Source organism: Callorhinchus milii, unplaced genomic scaffold (genome assembly GCF_018977255.1).
Source record: "Callorhinchus milii isolate IMCB2004 unplaced genomic scaffold, IMCB_Cmil_1.0 Scaffold6, whole genome shotgun sequence".
In the NCBI taxonomy this organism is placed as follows: Eukaryota; Metazoa; Chordata; class Chondrichthyes; order Chimaeriformes; family Callorhinchidae; genus Callorhinchus; species Callorhinchus milii.
Window position 1 is genome coordinate 7,246,508 of NW_024704747.1, and position 19,827 is coordinate 7,266,334.

The 19,827-nt window shown below is 40.2% G+C and overlaps 1 long non-coding RNA gene across 1 annotated transcript in view; it reads right to left on the minus strand.

Moving 5' to 3' along the window:
- LOC121849410 overlaps window positions 1-19,827 on the minus strand; it is a 41,204-nt gene that overhangs the window by 16,584 nt on the left and 4,793 nt on the right. Inside the window, exon 2 of the long non-coding RNA XR_006085215.1 lies at window positions 9,798-9,871. This is a non-coding gene — a long non-coding RNA (uncharacterized LOC121849410). The remainder of the gene's footprint in view (window positions 1-9,797; window positions 9,872-19,827) is intronic.

The following is a 19,827-nucleotide window of genomic DNA, read 5'->3' on the forward strand; positions in this document are numbered from 1 at the left end:
ATCCAAGTCACAGGTGAGTTGGTATCTTCTTTATTTTTCTTTCTAAACTCTCAAATAAAGCACCACTCTACATCACACACCCTTTGTCCACTCCCAGTGTTCCTTTATACTTCTCTCATTGGCTCTTCGTCAATTGTCCAATTAATCCAAATTGAGTATTCAACAACCAACCGATACAGAATTGCATTGCGTTATGACAGGTGGCCTGTGGGTTGTCAACATTAAAAGCACAAAGTCACAGAAATTTCACTTAAGTGTTTATTATTGGAGGTTTTTAAAGGTTACACAGTCTCTACATCCCATCACCTGCCATTACCCTGGATTTCTACAATAACAATTTCAAAACAATTAGATTGAGCTGCAGTGCAATTTAGGATAAAAAAATATGGATTGCTAGACCTTTCATTAGGTAGAGCTTGCAGCAGCTAAAGACTTTAAGAGGAAAATAAGAAGGGTTTATAGTTCTCATTGGACTACTATAGTGGACTACTATAGAGGCTTATACCCTCAGAATTCTATAACATTCTTGACATTTAGTCTTCAGCATTATTGGCTACTCTATTTCCACGACCGCTGCAGAGAGAAATAAATTGATGAGAAACTAAAGTCCCTTTTTAGTTTCAATAAACAAGCCAACAATTTTGCATCTAATTTTAAGTATTTTTCTGAATAAAAGTGATTTGATTAAGTTCTGCTCAATTTATGATCCCCTGAATACATATGGATGTTGTCATTTTCTATTTTCTTTTGCCAGCTGTGGATGTAACCAGGACAACTCAATAAAATACTGGACCAGAATACAACAGGAAACTGTCTAAGCCGGATAGATGCAGAACACGTCTGGAGACTGACTTTATAAATAAATCAAGCAGCTTATTGACATGAGGGGAGAGGGAATGCTCAGTGGTTTCCAGTATTCATAAGGGACCTGCAAGCCTTGTTACTTCTAGCAGTCTGGATAGATGCAGAACGTTTGATATCAGTGTCTTGAAACTCCCCCATACAACTCACTCTCACTCACCATGCTCAAGTACTAATCGATATGGACTCTGTCTCTCAGACTCTGCAGTCAACAGCCACAGGGCTTCTCCACAACAGCCTTGAGCCTGTCGTGTGGCTGCTTCTCAGGATTCATTTGTTCTCCTTGGTGATTTCCAAAGTGTAAAGATCCCCCTGGAGTTTGGACAGTTCTTATACTGAGCTCAAGCTCCGCACCATTCTCAGATCCAACACACTGCCCATTCTGGAGTGACCACACAGTTAGTCAGTCAGTCAGTCAGTCAGTTAGTTAGTTAGTTAGTTAGTTAGTTAGTTAGTTAGTTAGCACATTGTCGGCCAACACGTTAGAATACTTTTACTAAGGAAACTTTGGACAATCATCATTGCGCATTAATAAAAATAATAATAACCTTTGCATTTGATATAGCGCTTTTCACGTCTTCTAGACGTCTCAAAGGGCTTCACAGAATAGACTGTAAAGTGAATTGACGCACAGCAGTGTCCCACAAACAGTCGTGGATTGAGTGACCAATTTATTATTGTTTTTTTCTTGAGGGATTATTATCAGGCATGTGGAGTAAGGAAAATTGCCCAAGGTTTCGCCCTGCTGGGAATTAAACCCACGTATCTCACTTGCGAGGCGAGTGCTCTAACTACTGAGCTACAGGACTCCTGTAGTGAGGTGGTTAGAGCATTAAGTCTCTGAGAAAGAAATTCATAAAAGACAGTAAGTCTGAAAGAATGTGGGGTTATATTTTAAAATTCAGAAATGTATGGTATTCCACCAAAGCTAAATAGTTTTCCAGCACAATCGTTTTTATTGTTTTTTTTAAGTTTCCACAAGAATGATTACTTTTGTTTTCAATTCTGAGAGCAGTGGCATCATTTTCTAGCTGATATCCAATATCTGTAAATCTTTCAGCATCTCTGAGTTTAATAACAATCCAAGTTCATGACACTTTAACTTTAATTCCAGCTGAAGATCTAATGGGGCATGTTATTGGAAAATAAATCTTCCAGCCTTATTTTATATCATCAGCCTGAAATATGCTCTCCATTTTGCTTTGTAAAGTCTATGTTAAGATTAATCCAACAATGGACTCCACACGTGAGCCAAGCTTTGATTCCCTAGTGGATCAAAGGCTGATCATGGCTTTAGAGCAGGTGGTGATATTTTTTGGGCAATAATACCAGGATCATATTGGCATGAAAACCCTACCATCTTAACATCTTTAGATGAATATTTATATCGATGTAACTCAGTTCTATGTCTAACATTACAATCAGCATCACCTTATCCTTTACTGCGTAAACATTTTTACTGACAATATGTGGGTAGAAATTTCATCTGGGCCTATTGCGTAGAATTTCAGAATGTACAGAATTTGGCAAATTGTTGAATTCAGTGGTTAACTTTGAAGCCTGTATTCAGTAATTCTTGAAACAACTTGGAAAAAAATTTTTAAGAGTGTATTTAAAAATTTAACAATGGAATATTTTGGTAATAGTGTAAATCTAAAACTAAGTGGAATTTCGACCCGATAGTTTCTGAAAGTTATCTTGTTTTGCAGATTGGTACTACTTTGGAAAGAATAAAAAGTATTTAAAAAACAAAAAAGGACTTGGTGTTCTAAGAAAGCTCAGAAGGAATGTCAGATGTCAGAAGGACTTAACCAAGCAATTATCTGTCAATAATACAAACTCCCAAATAATTTCGGATTTGGATGGAATATTTCCTGAAGTTGCTTTTAGAATTAATAAATCCTAAATAAATAAGGTTGGCTTTTGTCAGATGGTGAACATATCACAATTTCTTAGTTATACAACAAAGCATAAGTTCCACTGACTAATATAGTCACAAACTAACTTAATGTTGAAAAGGCTCTGATGATACCAAATTACTTACCGATTTTGGGTACTGAAGGAATTTATCTTTGAAAATTATTTTATAGATTACAGATTAAAACTCTTCACCTGAGATAGAAGATGTTATAATCACCAGTGCAGCATTACATCAGAGAGATACATGACAAGGAAAATAAATTGCCCTGCCTTATTTTTATTATCAGTTTGAAATAGTTTCTCCATTTACTCTGCAAAATCTGTGTTAAAATTAATTCACAATCGACTCCATGGTGGAACAAGCTTTGAATCCCAAGTGGAATGGATTTTGTCCTGGATGGCTTTTTGTCCTTGTGTGAGAACACTTAGCAATAGCTCTGAAAGTTCACTGGGGCATGAAGGACTCAAATGTAGAGGTGAAGAACATAGGATGTTTCTCATGCTCACAATGTATACTTTTATGTAATATTAATGATTCAGCAGAGGATTTGTTCCAGATAATGAAGGTGTTTGGTAATATTTTCAGGTGTTGGGTCATTTGGGATAAGACTGAAACTAAAGGCTGCTCTGACTTTCAAATGGCCTTTTCAGTGATTAATATATCTGTCTAGCATTTGAAAGTATGAATGAACAGATTTTTTTTCGATTTAAAGCCTGCAATTAATAAAATATCAGAATTCTTATTTCAAGGGTCTAAAGTTTCCTTTGCCATTGCAAGGCAAGGTTGAGATATTGAAAAAAAGCTGTTATAGATAAAACTCTTTTTTTAATATCACCGTTATGACTCCTGTGGAATTTGCTTTAAGAAGATTTATCTTTCTGTGGTGAGCGATTAAATTATGATCAAGTATGGTACTGTTACAGTGCGGTACAACAAACGGTGATGGGACTGCAAGGTCTATTGATGCGCTGGGTATAATTTAAGTTCTGACAAATTCTATTGTGGATTTTCTTGATGGACTTGAACTGAGTCAGCTAGTAATTGGATAATCTAACCATGCATTCTATGCTCCTTATTTTATAAATCAGCATTTTTTGTGAATACGCAAAACCCAATTTGTGATGATCCTTTCAGATATTCGTAAATGTAATCACCTGTCGGATTATAACATTCAATAGATTAATATTTGGGTTTAAGGCTTTCTAATAAACCTCTATCAGTGAATCGAGGTATTATTAATATTTTGATGACAGACAGTTCTGACAAAAGGTTATCGACCTGAAACATTAACTCACTTTCATGTCTCCATAGATGCTGCCTGACCTGCTGTTCCCTGCAACTTCCGTTTTTATTCATTGATATTAGTGCATTAATATTGATCATCTTTATGCTAATTGCAGAATCGTATTGTTTTCAAGAAAGTCACATAAAATAGAATCAACTGAAAGCTCAATCCGAAGACTTTGGCAAATCAAAGCAACTCTCTAGAAATTATAGCGAAACACCTTGATTTATCTTCCACTCCAAACTTACAATGGTTTTAGATGGATCAGAGTGACTTTGACCAAATACTAGTTATTGACCAGAGCAGCCAGACAGTTTAGTTCAGTTCAGTTTATCAATACTAAATCATTTTTCCCCAAAATCTGAAATTCCTTTGCCAATGTGTGCTTAAAACATTTTAGAAAATGTATCATATAGGAGGCCATCAAGATCTCTGGGACTGACCTGGTGCTCAGTATCTTAATACCTTAATTTTCTCTTTTCCCTCACATTTTCATATTTTTAATCACAGGCATAACATCTGCCTTGCAGTATTCAAATACATGCAATGCTGTTGACTTTCACACACTGCTTATTTGTGTAAGAGCCAGAGAGAAGTTACATGTATTCTAGGACTGAGTATGAGCCAACAAACTGAGGTTCTGTATCCCTGTCTGGTGGATGTTAAAGATCCCATGGCACTACTCAAAAAGAAGGGTGTCCTGGCTGACAATCCCCCAGATAAACCTGGTCATTCACTTTATGGCCATTTATGTGACATCCTCTGTGCAAATTTACTGCCGTGTTTGTCCTCAAAATACAGTCACTACATGCGTAAAATGCACTCAATGCTTGGCGACACTCCAAGTCACTATCCTGCATGAAGAGCACTATTTTAAGGCAAGTTGTCATTTTAAAATCTTGGGAGGTGCTTTGAGATGTCTCAACAATGTGATAAATTGCTGCATGAAATCTAAGAAACATTTTTAAATAGAGGGACTTGTAACTATGGAGATAAATTGACAAACTGTTAAATGAAAAATGGTGGGGCACCACTGCCCTATGTAGATGTTATGATCAACTCACAGATGAGGGGAAGAGTAGAACAGTGGCATTCGCCTTGAATTTGAATATCTCCATCTTCCAGATGGAGATCCTCGCCGGCCTTCCCGGCACCTCCTTCCACAAGCTGCAGGTCATTCAGAACTCTGCAGCTCGTGTACTGTCCCGCACCAGGCTTCGGGACCACATCACTCCCACCCTCGCTCGCCTCCACTGGCTCCCCATCCCCCAGAGGATTGATTTCAAGATCCTCATCCTCACCTACAAGGCCATCCACGGCCTTGCTCCCTCCTACCTCTCCAACCTACTATCCCCCTACCTACCTGCCCGTACCCTCCGTTCCTCTGGCTCTGGTCTGCTCCACGTCCCCCGCCCCAACCGCCCTACCATCGGTGGTCGGGCCTTCAGCCTCTCAGCCCCCAGGCTCTGGAACTCCATCCCCCAGTGCCTTCGCCTTGCTTCCTCCCTTTCCTCCTTCAAGGCCGGTCTCAAAACCTTTCTCTTTGACCGTGCCTTCAGCTCCCCTCTCGACTCTCTTCCCCCTCCTCGCTCCCTCCCTTCCCTCCCCTCACCCTGACCATTTCCCCCCGCTCGGGTCCTGACCCAACTGTACAGCGCCTTGGGACGTCCTCCCGATGTGAAAGGCGCTCTATAAATGGAATCTTGTTGTTGTTGTTGTTGTTGAACATACCCACCTTGGACACTTACAATGTGCTGGACTAATGAATGTGCAAAAAATACTGTAGAATCCATAGGCGACCAGATTTAAGTCAGTTCAATTAGATCAGCCATACATTACAACATTTACATATGGGATACAGTAATTCTGGGGAAAATGGGGCACTTTGGAAACTAAAATGGTAACAACCCCCTTTGTCGTACTAATAATGTTATATTTTAAATTTTCTCTTTTGCTCTTTCTTTAATCTTTAAAAGTCTACAAATGTTTCTGTGGTATATTTTCTGATCAGTTTATGAAATACTCATGAAAGAGTAACAATATTTCTCTGCATTAGGCCAAGTGCAGTGGAGTCCTGTAGCTCAGTGGTTAGAGCACTCGCTTTGCAAGCGAGAGACCTGAGTTCAATTCCAGGCAGGGCGAAACCTTGGGAAGGTTTCCTTAATCCACACGCCTAATAATAATCCCTCCAAAAACCAAAAACAATACTAAATTGGTCATTTTCAATCTACGACTATTTGTGGGATATTGCTGTGCGCAATTGGCTGCCGCGTTCGCCCACAAATATACAGTCAATTCACTTTACAGTGTGTTCTGTGAAGCGCTTTGGGACGTCCTCCCGACGTGAAAAGCGCTATATCAAATGCAAGGATTATTATTATTAAGTGTGTTTTCTCCTGCTATTTCTCCCTATTTGAAAGGGTTTGAAATTGGTTATGATCTTAGTATTGCCCACCTCAAAATATATGTAATAATAATCCTTGCATTTGATATAGCACCTTATCACTTCATTGAGACATCTCAAAGCACTTCACAAAATATACTGCAAAGTGAACTGACTGTGTATTTTGTGAGCAAACATGGTAGTCAATTGTGCACAGCAGTGTCCCACAGTGGATTGAGTGAACATTTTTTTGGGGGGAAGGGATTACTACCCACAGAAAGCGATCCGCCAATTGACTAATAACCTACTTACTGAGGAAGCATGTGTGTGTGTGTCTCAAAAATAACGGACAGGCTGAGATTGGCTAGGTTATATACAGGAACAAATGCTGTAAATGTTGTTTATAAATAAATACTCCTATAGTGTTCTTTCTCTTATAATACATTTAGTGCTGCGTGGATCTGAGCGCATTTCCAATGATCATCAAGATATCTAATTCTGAATTAAATTTAAAAAAGATATTAACCATACTGTTATTCTAAAGAAGTGCAACGTGATACAATTAAGAGAAGCCAAGCTTCTCGACATGTTGGCTTGCAAGGCAATATTTTGCCGTCAATATTTTTGCTGATACTCCGAGTGTTGTTGAGCCGTCAGCCTGCGGGCCACATTGGTTTGTCAGCTCTTTTCTTTCTCATCCATTAGCAACCCTTGTCCCGCTGAGCCATAGTCAGCGCTGAAGAATTGCCTTTGGCATGTGAAGATTCAATTAGTCACTCATTACTCGACACATGCACTCTAGATCAGTGGCCTGCTAAGTGCAGAATTATTTTCAGCGTAGCTTCAGCAGCACTTTGAACGCAAGTGGAAAGCTGGGTGAATCACAGCAACAAGCCACAAATCTTAACGGTATTTAATGAAACGCTTTGCTTCAATTCACTGAGGGCCAGTGGACTTCTTAACTTGATGTTCTTCTGGCTCAAAATCTAGCATCACCTGCACACAGGCCACAACGGTTGTTAGAATCACACCTATACAAGCAAGAATATATTAAACAATTGCCTAAGATGCATTGCTTGTGGGGGAGGGGGGATATCTGAGATTTGGTGGGTATTCCTCAAGAAATTAACAACTCAAAACTCTTTATTTTTTCTTGATGGGACAAGTTGATTTATGCATTTATACCACTGAGTTTCCTGGTGAGCTGCAGTACAATTATCAATGAATATAATTTTATGTGGAGACACTTATGTCTGACATATTATTTATTTGGGACTTGGTACTCACGGGTACAATATTGGTTACCTCTTGGCAATAAATAGGATGCCATCAGGTATCATTCCATCTCCATTGTATCAGCAACTACGTTAGAAATAGTATAAGACATTGCATGAAATAAGTAGCATTTGATAGTAGCTTGATTTACATAAACAGCTCAATTAAGAAGTCCGCTGGCCCTCAGTGGACTGAAGTGAAGCATTTCATTTTAAATACATTATACTTCTCAGTTTGTTGCTGCGATTACCCAGCTTTTCACTTTTGTTCAAACTGCTGCTGTAAGTCGATTCCGCCTGTTCAGTGCTAAATGAGGAGGCGTGGAATTCTTTTAAGCTTCAGTTACAACATCGTGAGAGGTTTGAATGAAGAAGGCCTTTGGGCCATTTGAACTCCTTCTTCCAGAATATTCACCCTACCAAGCTGCCATCACAGCATCAGCCTTGTTCCTGGCTGGGGCTGAGTAAAATCCTGTGTAATTGGAGGCAAAAACGGCAACCAATTGGCACACAGCAATGTCCCACGAACAGCCATGAAGTGAAGGACCATTTTTTTCTTTGGGGGATTGTTGTCTCAGAAACCTGGAGTAATTCCTTTTCTCCTTTCAAATTGTGCCCTTGAACAGGCAGACTTGACCTCAGTTTATCGTCTTGTCTGAAGGATAGCACCTCTGACAATGCACTCCTAGCACTGTATTGCAGTGTCATGTTAGATTATGTAGACTGGCACGGGGGCATGAACCCACCACCCTTCTGATTCAGAGGTGAGAGTGTTCCCAACTGATTCAGACAAACAACCGAGTTTAGTGCATGTTTGTGTTTAGCACATGGAAATCGTACATCTGTATTCTTATTTAAACACAATCTAGCTCTTCCTCTGACCTGAATATATTTTATCCAAACAATAGAAATCTGAAAGTCTGTATAATCCATTTTAATATTTCTTTGGAGGATATTCCTATGAAACATGTAATGCAGTAAAGGTCAAATAAATCCATATCTGATCTAATCCAGTGATTAATTTTCCGTCCCCACTCTTTTGCATTCCCTATTCTGTAAAAGTCCTAATGCAAGCATAATCCTGATCCAAGCACATCATTTCACGGCAAATTAGTTGTGCATTTGCCAAATCGAAGTACTGTATATCAAAAAAGATGTGCAATTGTCAAAACATTTCAGAAATGTATTTGAAATTGAAAGACTTTACATGCTGCAAAATTGATGCTTTGTGTTCTACAACCCCAACTGAACAATGTGAATGACGTTTCTTTGGGAAATTCAAGGCTACCGCTTCATTGAAACGCTATGAGATATCTCAAAGACGTGATAAGGCGTTATATCAAATGCAAGGATTGTTATTATTACTCATTCAGATAATCAATTCATCATCAAGGATCACTCCACCCCCCCAGCCACCTACCATGACTTTCAGACATAAGGTCATGCCTACATTTACAAATCTTATTGATGCGCCAGATAAGGTCAAAATTCTACATCAAAACCGTTTTTGCCTGGAGTTTATCACATTGAAACTCAATCCTGTCCTCAATCGATGCCCATATTTACATTTTTTTTACTGAATTCCTTAATAAAGATTCCCTTTAGAATTTACTTTGGAGCAAAGTACCCACAGATCAGCTTGATGTCTTTCTGGAAGGAATCACCTTTTTATTTTTCTTACCAAGAAACCATAGTAGGAGATTAGATTGTTTTGCATTATGTCGGTATAATACAAAACTATGTTTTATTGAGTGAGTGATAAGATTCTAATATGCACTCCTTTACAGTGTGTATATTTCTGTATGTATGTATGTATGTATGTGTGTGTGTGTATGTATGTGTGTGTGTGTATGGATGTTTGTATGGATGTCTGTATGTTAAACTCTATTGGGATGCAGTACATCAAATGCATGGGTTTTAACCTATTGCATTCCCTATGCTGAATGATAACAACTTACATTTATATAGCGTTCCTCACGCAGGGTAGAGTCCCAGAGCACTTAAACAGAGTTTGATAACAGAGTTTGGTTAAGTACCTGTAATACCGGCAGAAAAATAAGAATGTAAAATTACCTTAAGTTTCGGAAATGACCCGAACGATTAAGCAATAACAGAAACAGAGTCATAGAATTAAGCAGCAGATACCCCTGAAAGAGAAAAAAATATTATTCTTTCAAATTTAATTTCCTTTCATTTCATTCCATCTTTGCAGTCCCAATGCCTCCCATCCTCCCTTGCCTCCTTCAAGGCCCGTCTCAAGACTCTCCTCTTCAACCATGTCTTCGGTCACCCTCCTACCCCTACCTTCCCTGCCCCCAAACCCCAGATCCCAACTCCCTACTCGGGTCCAAATCCATAACTGTCCAGTGCTTTGGGACATCCTCTTGATGTGAAAAGGGCTATACAAATGTAAGTTGTTGTTGTTGTTTACACTCACATTGCTATGGAAGCTGAAATGTATCAGATCCTAAAGCCAAATGGAAAATCCCAGCTGTGGTATCAGGGTAATAGAGCGGAGCATGTGAAGACTCTGAAGAGATTAGGTGTTTGTAAAGCAAAAGTGTTTGTGAGGAAGGTAGATATTCCCTTTTAACATCACCGTGGATTGGATACTGCACTTAGTGTATTCCAGATTCACATCATGGAACCTAGTCAAGATGCACGTCAGAATGTTTTTAAAGAGACTATCTAGTATGAAAGCTTCATCTGCAATTGGTTCTTGATAGCACAATTTTGCAAATGATTGACCTGAAGATCATATGTTTCTGCAAATGAAGGGTTTTGTGTGCTTTGAAGAGCCCTGTGATTGACGTGCTGAGGAATCATATCTATTGCTCTGTCAACTCCTGTTTGTTGTTCACTGCTGCTCTCTACTGCTTGCCACCCCTCACTGCTGTGCGAGACAATTGGCCTATCTATCATTTTCAATAATATTTCAAGTGTATTGTGTACAATATTGGCTCAGAGTGATTTTGCACATGTAATCGTCACACCGTCTCTGCCTTTAGAATATTTATAGCATTTTCCGAGCGATTGGGTGAATGTGTTAAAACTCTGATAAACCAAATTTTCTCTAACCTGATTATTATGACATTTCATGGTTCGAAGAAAGAATCGTGACATAGTTTTTCATTCATTTGTTGCAAAGCCAATAAACACTGCGCTTCTAAGTATCTCTCGATGTCAGAAATCTTTACTGTTGCAGTCAGCTGGAGAGGTTTTTATTGCAACTGTAATTTGGGGGAAATATATTATCTTTTTGAAATATTTATTAACAGATTAATTCATCAAAGCCATTAAATACCGATAAATTATAGAGGACAGTTGGGAATTCTTCAGTAAAAGTATTAGGTGTATTTCTTATAGGAACAGTGTTGTATTTCTGCTTTGAAATAACTTATCCCTTTCATCATCCAGCTATTCTAACTGAGTTCTTGAAATAGAATCAGGTCTTAGTTCAACTGTGTTATGAACAAGGAAAGACATTGAACACCTGAATTATAGGCTCCCTCAAAGTAGCCACACAGAGGATGTTAGAAGCAAGTGCTGTCCAAGCTGACGTTCCTTATGTCACCAAGAAAAAGAGGCTGAGGAGATATAGTGCATATCAGACCATCTTTCCAGAGGATCCAAAAGTTTCTGTTGCCCAGCATTAGAGAACTTAACTGAAAATGTTGGAGCCTAATTTCTGTCTGATGTTGCCAACTAGACATGCTTCACATTCAAAGCAAATTGTTTATAATAATTAATATAGCGCCTTATCACATCATTGAGACATCTCAAAGCGCTTCCCAGAATATAAAGTGGATTGACTGTGTATTTTGTGGGCAAAACGTGGCAGCTAATTGCGCAAAACAGTGTCCCATAAACAGCCGTGGATTCAGTGACCCTTTTCCTTTTCAAAAAGGAATTACCCCCCGAAAGCAATCCACTTATCAACTAACAACCAGGTTCCTACTTACTGCTAGGTAAACAGAGGCTTGTGGAGTAAGGAAACTTGCCTTAAGTTTTTGCCCGGCCGGGAATCAAACCTGGGTTTGATTTATACATTGTTTACACATTGCTTAAAGGAAATCTGTTGATTGATATTCTGCTTCCCTTACTACTGTATACATTTACAGGAAAGGGGGAGTGGTGTGGGGAGAAATTTCACCCGAACTAAATATATACATTTCAGAATGTGCAGAATTTTCTCTTAAGACTGGATTTAAGAAGAAAAAATCACTAAAGATTTCAAAGCTAACATGCCTAGAAAGGAAGATTCAGAACACAGTACTGTATTAAGTTTAGTGCCACCTAATGTTAGAAGACAAAAAATAGAACACTGTTAAGGTTCAGATTTTCATAAACGTATAAAAGTTAGGTTCAATTGCCTGAGAATAAGAAACCAAAAGTCTGGTTTGGAAAAGTTGGATGCCACCACGTTCATTGGCCCTGTGAGCACTTTTGTAATAACACTGTCTAGACTATCTCCTGTTTCCCAACGTATGATCGTTTGAACAAACAAGACAAAGCATAATAGGGACAATAATCTGCTGTTATTTTATGTCATGCCTTCAGGTGTTTTGTTGGGGATAAACCTTTGCCAAAACCCTGTGTCTTATCCAGGCCGCAATTATGTCCAAAATGAGGATCTTGGCAATTGCCTCTTCCTCTAATCTTGGCTCCTTTTGGTTATTGGAGCACTTGTGATCTTGAGAAGTTGTATTCGGGGTCTAGCTTTCCTTGGCTTGTTTCTAACAATATTGTACTCCTTTCAAACATTTCTCTCTTTTTCATGGAATATTTATCTACTAAAATAAATATTTTCCACCACTTTTGGTTGGCGGTGGATTAGACAGTAGAGGATAGGCTCTAAAATCTGATATCACTTCCCTCAGAAAATTCATAAGAATTTAATTCTAATTAATGATTCTAATATTTGAATTTTCTTTTCTTTAAACCTTTGAAATCACCTTAATCTTTGTGGTCAGGCATTCAACATCTCTGCCCCCACACTCGGGAACTCTATCCCACAATCCCTCCGCCTCACCCCCCCTCTCTTGCCTCCTTCAAGCCCTGTCTGAAGACCTTCCTCTTCAATCGTGCCTTTGGCCACCCTCGAAACGCCACCCCCCCCCTGCTCTTCTCCCCTTCTGACCCCAACTCCCGGCTCGGGTCCAAAACCCCTGATTGTCCAGCGCCCTGGACATTTTTCCGACGTGAAGGGCACTAAACAAGTGTAATTTGTTGTTGATGTCGTGTGCACACAAGCACAATCTTGCTTTCATCATGCAATTTGAATTACTTACAAAGATATGGGTAAAGATAGTAGTTTTCCAGTAGAAGAAGTGTTAATAAGAATTCATGTTACCAGTCTTCCATATAAACAATGGAACAGGAGTAGGCCATTCAGTCCCTCGAGCCTGTTCTACCATTTTATTAATTTGTGGCTGAATTGTACTTCAACTCCAAATACTTGCCTTTGCCCCATATCCCTTGATACTTTTACCTAATGAAAATATATTCACTTTAGTCTTGAAAATTTGAATAGATCCAGCTTTCACAGCTTTTTAGGGGAGAGACTTCCAAATTTCTCCCACCCTTTGTGAGAAAAAAATCTTCCTGATTTCACTTCTAAATGGCCTGGAACCGATTATACGATTATGCCCCTGGTTTTGGATTCCCCAGCAGAGGAAATAGTTGTTCTGTAGCTATTCTATCGAATCCCTTTATCATTTTAAATACCTCAATCAGAGCACCCCATAACCTCCTAATTTCCAGGGAATACAAACTAAATTTATGCAACCTGTCCTCGTAAATTAATCCTTTAAACTCTGGTATTTTGGTAAATATGCGCTGCACCCCCTCCAGGGCCAATATATCTTTCCTGAGGTGCAGTACCCAAAACTGAATGCAGTCTTCCAGATGGGATCTTACCAAGGCTCTACACAGCTGAAGCATAATTTCCTCTCCTTTATATTTCAGCCCCCTTGAGATAAAGGCCAGATTAGCCTTTTGACTATTTTTTGTACTTGCGAACTAGTTCTTAGTGATTTGTGTACGTTGGCACCCAAATTCCTTTGCTCCTCCGCAGTTCTTAGTTTTTCTCCATTAAGAGGTTCAAATGATCTCTTTTAATTTGTAATGCCTACATAACAGTAACCCCAAAATTATGTAGTGTGTTCTATCATGAAGAATAAATGTCATTAGGTAATTCCAGAAGATTCCATTGAGTTGTATGGGAAAACAATTTGCTTACTCTTAAGTTTAGTGGCACAAAAATCTATTTAAAAAATCCATACTTAGAGCAAGCTCTTAAGCACAGTCGCTTTTAGTAGCCAGAGGTATAAAAATTTATTTGCTTTTTTTGACTTGTAGAAGGTGCACTGAAATATTAAAAGTTTAGAGCACTGAGTGCTTAACAAATGAAGCATAAATAACAAAAGAGCTATTCACAACCAAAGCACAGTGAGATCCAAGTTAAGATGATTTCGCCAGCGTCTTCTCCTGGACATGTTTCTTTTTATGTGGAAGTCCAATTTTCTTCTGTCCTCTCCTGAAGTTTCTAGTTCATAGTGAGGTCTCATTCCATGAGATCAAACCAGTTCCAGGGGCCTCTTCCAAGTGGCTATTGCTTCTGTGTGATTCGAGCAATGAATTGTCAGTAAGCTATTCCTGAGGGGATAGTGTTGACATCAAAACCAATCCTGATCCTATTCTCACCGAACATCCATTCATATGTACTTTCCAACAGGGTGTCGCTGGATACAAATCAGCTCTTTTGAGAAGATAAACAAGGTGTTTTGATTTGAAAGGTTTGTGACATCCACTATCTAATACAATTTTGCTTGCCGAGATCTTCAACATCATACAATGTTGCATTTGCAAACATATCCTATTTTCAAATGCAAACATAAGACTCTTTTTGAGATGCAGAATAAAAATATGTGCAAACGTGGTTCACTGAAGTAATAAGACATTCTTGTACAATTTAAACCAATTTCCCCATTCCCTGCCCAAATACTATTTTCAAAGTAATCTTCACTTGAGCAAAGGATCAAATGATTTACAACAATTGCTGAGGGACGGGAATAAATGATTTCAAGCAGTTTTTCATTGACGGACGATTGATGGACAATTTTCATTTGTAGTTCAATTTTCATTGATAAAACACATTTTCCCTCTTCTACCCCCACCCCCATGACAGCTGTATATATGTAAAATTAAGGCTAGCATACAGAACATCTGTTAACCTGGTACAATCCTGATATCTGAGAACATGTACCAGGTTACTAGGATAGTAATTCAGATGAAGGATTCAATACGTTTTTGCCTATATCTGTTTATGTTTACAAATACATATTAGTTCTTACATTGTATGTACAATAATACAATTTTGTCCTCATTTTTCAGGACTTCTTGATATCAATTGCACGTTTGATACTGGTGGACATGAATTGCCGGGCTGGTATCTGTATTAATGCTGATAAGATTTGAGCAGCTGCATCTCGATAATATGTATTGGTCCAAAACATCATTGCAAGATGCCAGCGGTAAGCTGTTTTCCAAAGAGTGCTGTCATTTGGAACTCTTTCCCAGGTATGCAGATGTTCAAATACAGAGCATGCCATAATGTGCTAATTAAATATTCCCACTTTAATTCTCCTAGGATTTAGGAGATCAATTACTTTGCCTATGTCATCGAGGAATAAGAGGGAAAATCTGACTTGAGATGGATCCCTTCCCGTATTTTTCAAGTATGCATGTTAGCGATTTAATCACAGATTTCTATGTCTTGAACTACCTCGAGTTATCAACTGATGAGAGGATTATGTAGAAGAGCAACTAGGGGGAAGAGAAAACATAGGAAAGAAATATAGGAATAATTCCAAATTATTAAGTTTGGTTTGAAGAAATTGAGGAATAGATCTTCAAAGTAAAGCCAACAAGGTAAGCCCAGTTTTCAATAAATAAAAATAAATTGGATTTATTCAGTAAATTCTTTATTTGCTTCTTTCTGTACGTTAGATTTTTTTTTGCTTGAAACAGGGAAATTGTGATCCCCGCCCAGCTGTCAAGCCTTCAGCCTCTCTGCCCCAACTCTCTGGAACTCCATCCCACATTCCCTTTGCCTCGCTTCCTCCCTTGCCTCCTTCAAGCCATGCCTCAAGACCCTCCTCTTCCTCTGCACCTTTGGCCACCCTCCTACCCTATCTGCCCGCCACCCTCCCTAATCCCAATCCCCTGCTCGGGTCCAAATCCCTGACTATCCAGCATCTTGGGATGTAATTTGTTGTTGTTGGAGCCACAGAACCATGTTATTCTTCAATTTCTCTCTCATTCAACAATGCCACCAATGATTGAACTGGCTCCACCTAGAGTAGTTCTGCTCTTCCAAAAGCTATACCAACTCATTTTACTGGTCACTAGTGTTTATGCAAGCTCTCACTAGTGTTTATCCAAGCTCTCATTGTGTCAAAGGACGAGCCAGATATCATATTCCAATGCATACAACAACAACAACAACAACAAGATTCCATTTATAAAGCGCCTTTCACGTCAGGAAGACGACCCAAGGCGCTGCACAGTTGGGTCATGACCCGAGCAGGGGGGAAATGGTCAGGGTGAGGGGAGGGAAGGGAGCGAGGAGGGGGAAGAGAGTCGAGAGGGGAGCTGAAGGCTCGGTCAAAGAGAAAGGTTTTGAGACCGGCCTTGAAGGAGGAGAGGGAGGAAGCAAGGCGAAGGCACTGGGGGATAGAGTTCCAGAGCCTGGGGGCTGAGAGGCTGAAGGCCCGACCACCGATGGTAGGGCGGTTGGGGCGGGGGACGTGGAGCAGACCGGAGCCGGAGGAACGGAGGGTACGGGCAGGTAGGTAGGGTGATAGTTGGTCGGAGAGGTAGGAGGGAGCGAGGCCGTGAATGGCCTTGTAGGTGAGGATGAGGATCTTGAAATCAATCCTCTGGGGGATGGGGAGCCAGTGGAGGCGAGCGAGGGTGGGTGTGATGTGGTCGCGAAGCCTGGTGCGGGACAGTACACGAGCTGCAGAGTTCTGAATGACCTGCAGCTTGTGGAGGGAGGTGGCGGGAAGGCCGGCGAGGAGAGAGTTCCCATAGTCCAGCCTTGAGGTGACAAAGGCGTGGACCAGGGTTTCAGCAGCGTGAGGGGTGAGGTAATGCCGTAGTCTGGCGATGTTCCGGAGGTGATGGAAGGCGGTGCCAGTTGTGGTGCGGATGTGAGGGAAAAAGGACAGCTCAGGGTCGAACAAAACGCCGAGGTTCCTGACTGGCTTTGAGAGGTGGAGAGTGCAGCCTTGGATGCTGATGGTGTCGGCGCCTGAGGTGCGGAGGCGCTGACGTGAGCCAATCAGGAGGGCCTCGGTTTTTCGCACGTTGAGCTGAAGAAAGTTGTCTCTCGTCCAGGACTCGATGTCGGACAGGCAGCTGTCAGGACATCGGTGGTCGTGGAGTTGAGAGTAGAGGAGGAAAGGTAGAGTTGGGTGTCATCCGCATACATGTGGAAGTTAACTCCATGTCTGCGGATGATGTCACCAAGGGGGAGCATATAGAGGGTGAAGAGGAGGGGACCGAGGACAGAGCCCTGAGGGACACCACATGAGACAGTACGGGGGGTGGAGGAGAAGCCATTCGTCGAGACAAAGTGAAGACGGTGAGAAAGGTACGACCTAAACCACTCAAGGACAGTGCCTTGAAGGTTGAGGTGGGAGGACAAGCGGTGGAGTAGGATAGCGTGGTCGACCGTATCGAATGCTGCCGATAGGTCGAGGAGGACGAGGAGACAGAGGGAGCCCTGGTCACAGATGGTCAGGATATCATTGGTGACCTTGACCAGGGCAGTTTCTGTGCTATGGGCAGCACGGAAACCTGACTGAAGGGGTTCGAAAAGTGAATGGGTGGAAAGGAAAGAGCGCAGTTGGGAGGCGACAACTCTTTCCAGGACCTTGGAGAGAAAGGGGAGGTTGGAGATGGGCCGGTAGCTTGATAGCTGCGACGCATCAAGGGAGGGTTTTTTCAGGGTGGGAGTGATGATGGCAGTTTTTAAGGGAATGGGGACAGAGCCAGAGGAGAGGGACAGGTTGATGATGTCGGTGATATGTGGGGCAAGAAAGTGGAGCTGGGAGATAAGGAGTGGAGTGGGGATGGGGTCAAGGGAGCAGGTGGTTGGTTTTAGGGATAGGATGAGTTTGGTGACAGAGGGTGGGGAAACGGGTACAAAAGTGAGTAGGGGAGGATGGGTAGGAGTCGGAGTGTGGGAGTGAGGGTGTGGGGGGTTGGTGGATGTTGGAGGGGAAGTGACCGCGGAGCGAATTCCCTTGATCTTGGATTCAAGGAAATCCAGCATCAAATGCAAGGATTATTATTATTATTATTATGGAGGGATTTATCTTCTCAATTACCAGATCAATGCAATAACATTAAGGCGCCTGTGGAATATTTAACTGATATTTTCCTCTCGTGTTTGGATGGGATCGTTTGCAGGTGATACAGTGTAGCCTTTGCTTGATAAAAAGAGCTGCTGTTGAATTTGTATTTTCCAATGACAAGCTTCTCAAAGTCACAGTAATAGCAACTTGTCTATATGTGTTTATAAGTAGACTCTCCATGTGTCAGTTTTCTATTTTAACAACTGTTGCGCTGTTTGGGTAAATGAGCCGATGCGTGGCTATTTTTCTAACTTTGCTGCGAGCTGCAAAATTAACGACTGGATTTTATTTCAGGAGCTTGTTAAGGATGACGGTTCACATGTTTTATAGATACTATAACAATGTTTCCTCCATCTAACACTGCTATTGGAAATACAATTTGCACTGTTGAGTTCAGGTCCTGAATATAAACTAATAAGGACTGCCACATATTTCTTATGAAGGATTGCAAATTAGATGTACAGTTTATAGATCAACTTTCACATATGGATATAAGGTAGTGAACCTGTTCTGTGCTGTTTTTGAAAGTTATTCATAGCAAACATTATCAAGAGAAATTTATACTTGAATATGTTTTTAAATGTTTGTTTTATCAGTAATTGCAGCGTTGGAAAGCCTGAAGAAGTTATTGCAACCCACAAAACACTCCTGGGTGTAATAGAGAATACTTGGAGGATAGAACTGAGATTCAGTGAGTTAGGAAAAATAATTCAGGAAGTGACATGGATAGAACTCTTGAGTGAGTTAAATTGGATACATCAGCATTTTTGCCCCTCCTCTATCATTTCAGCAAGGATTTGATTTAGGCCACAAACACGAGCACCAGATTCTTTTTGTTGGAAGGTTTGTATTCAATTGAGAAATTATGTCGTGTAGTTTTATACAATTGTTGCTGTGACCCATCACAGAAGGTGAGCAAAGAGCAGATAAAAGCAGGTGGATGGGTTGGATGGGTCATGCATTTTAAGCACCAGTACTAACTCCCCGCTGATACATTTACATGAGTTTCAGAGAAACTGTAAATAATAATAATATAATAAAAGTATAATAATATAATAATATATAATATACATAATATAACAATATAATATATAGCACCTATATCATACGATATATCTACATGAGTTATAGAGAAACTGGTAAACCATTGTAAATACCGTACATTGCTTTAAAGCATTGTACTTCCTCTCCCACATATTCCATGTGGTTCCATCAAGGCTGAAACTATTTTGTTCTACTTCAAAATGCCTCAAACTGTTCTAGTCTCATGTAAAACATTATCTAAATCGTCAACTATGCTGGAGGACCTTAGGCTGTAAACCAACTGTGAGTTTTCAATGACCTTTGACAAACCACAAAGCATTGTTCTGGAATTTTGCCATCATATGGATTGAAACTTGTTCCTCCCTCCTTCCTGTCTCTACTACATCATATGTTCACCAGGAAATATTTGTCCGGTTCCATGATCAAAACAACAGCATTCATCTCTTTCTAGACCTAATAATTAATAATACTAAATATTGTTTGACATTTAAAGTCAGGCAAAATATCTGTGATATCAGTGCAGTGTTTGTTTATTTATGTAGGCCAAACACAAAGTTGGTGAAAAGGATTTTCACATCATTTCTCCCCCCCAGTTAACCAAACCTGTCATCACTTTTGAAACGATGGAATTTTAA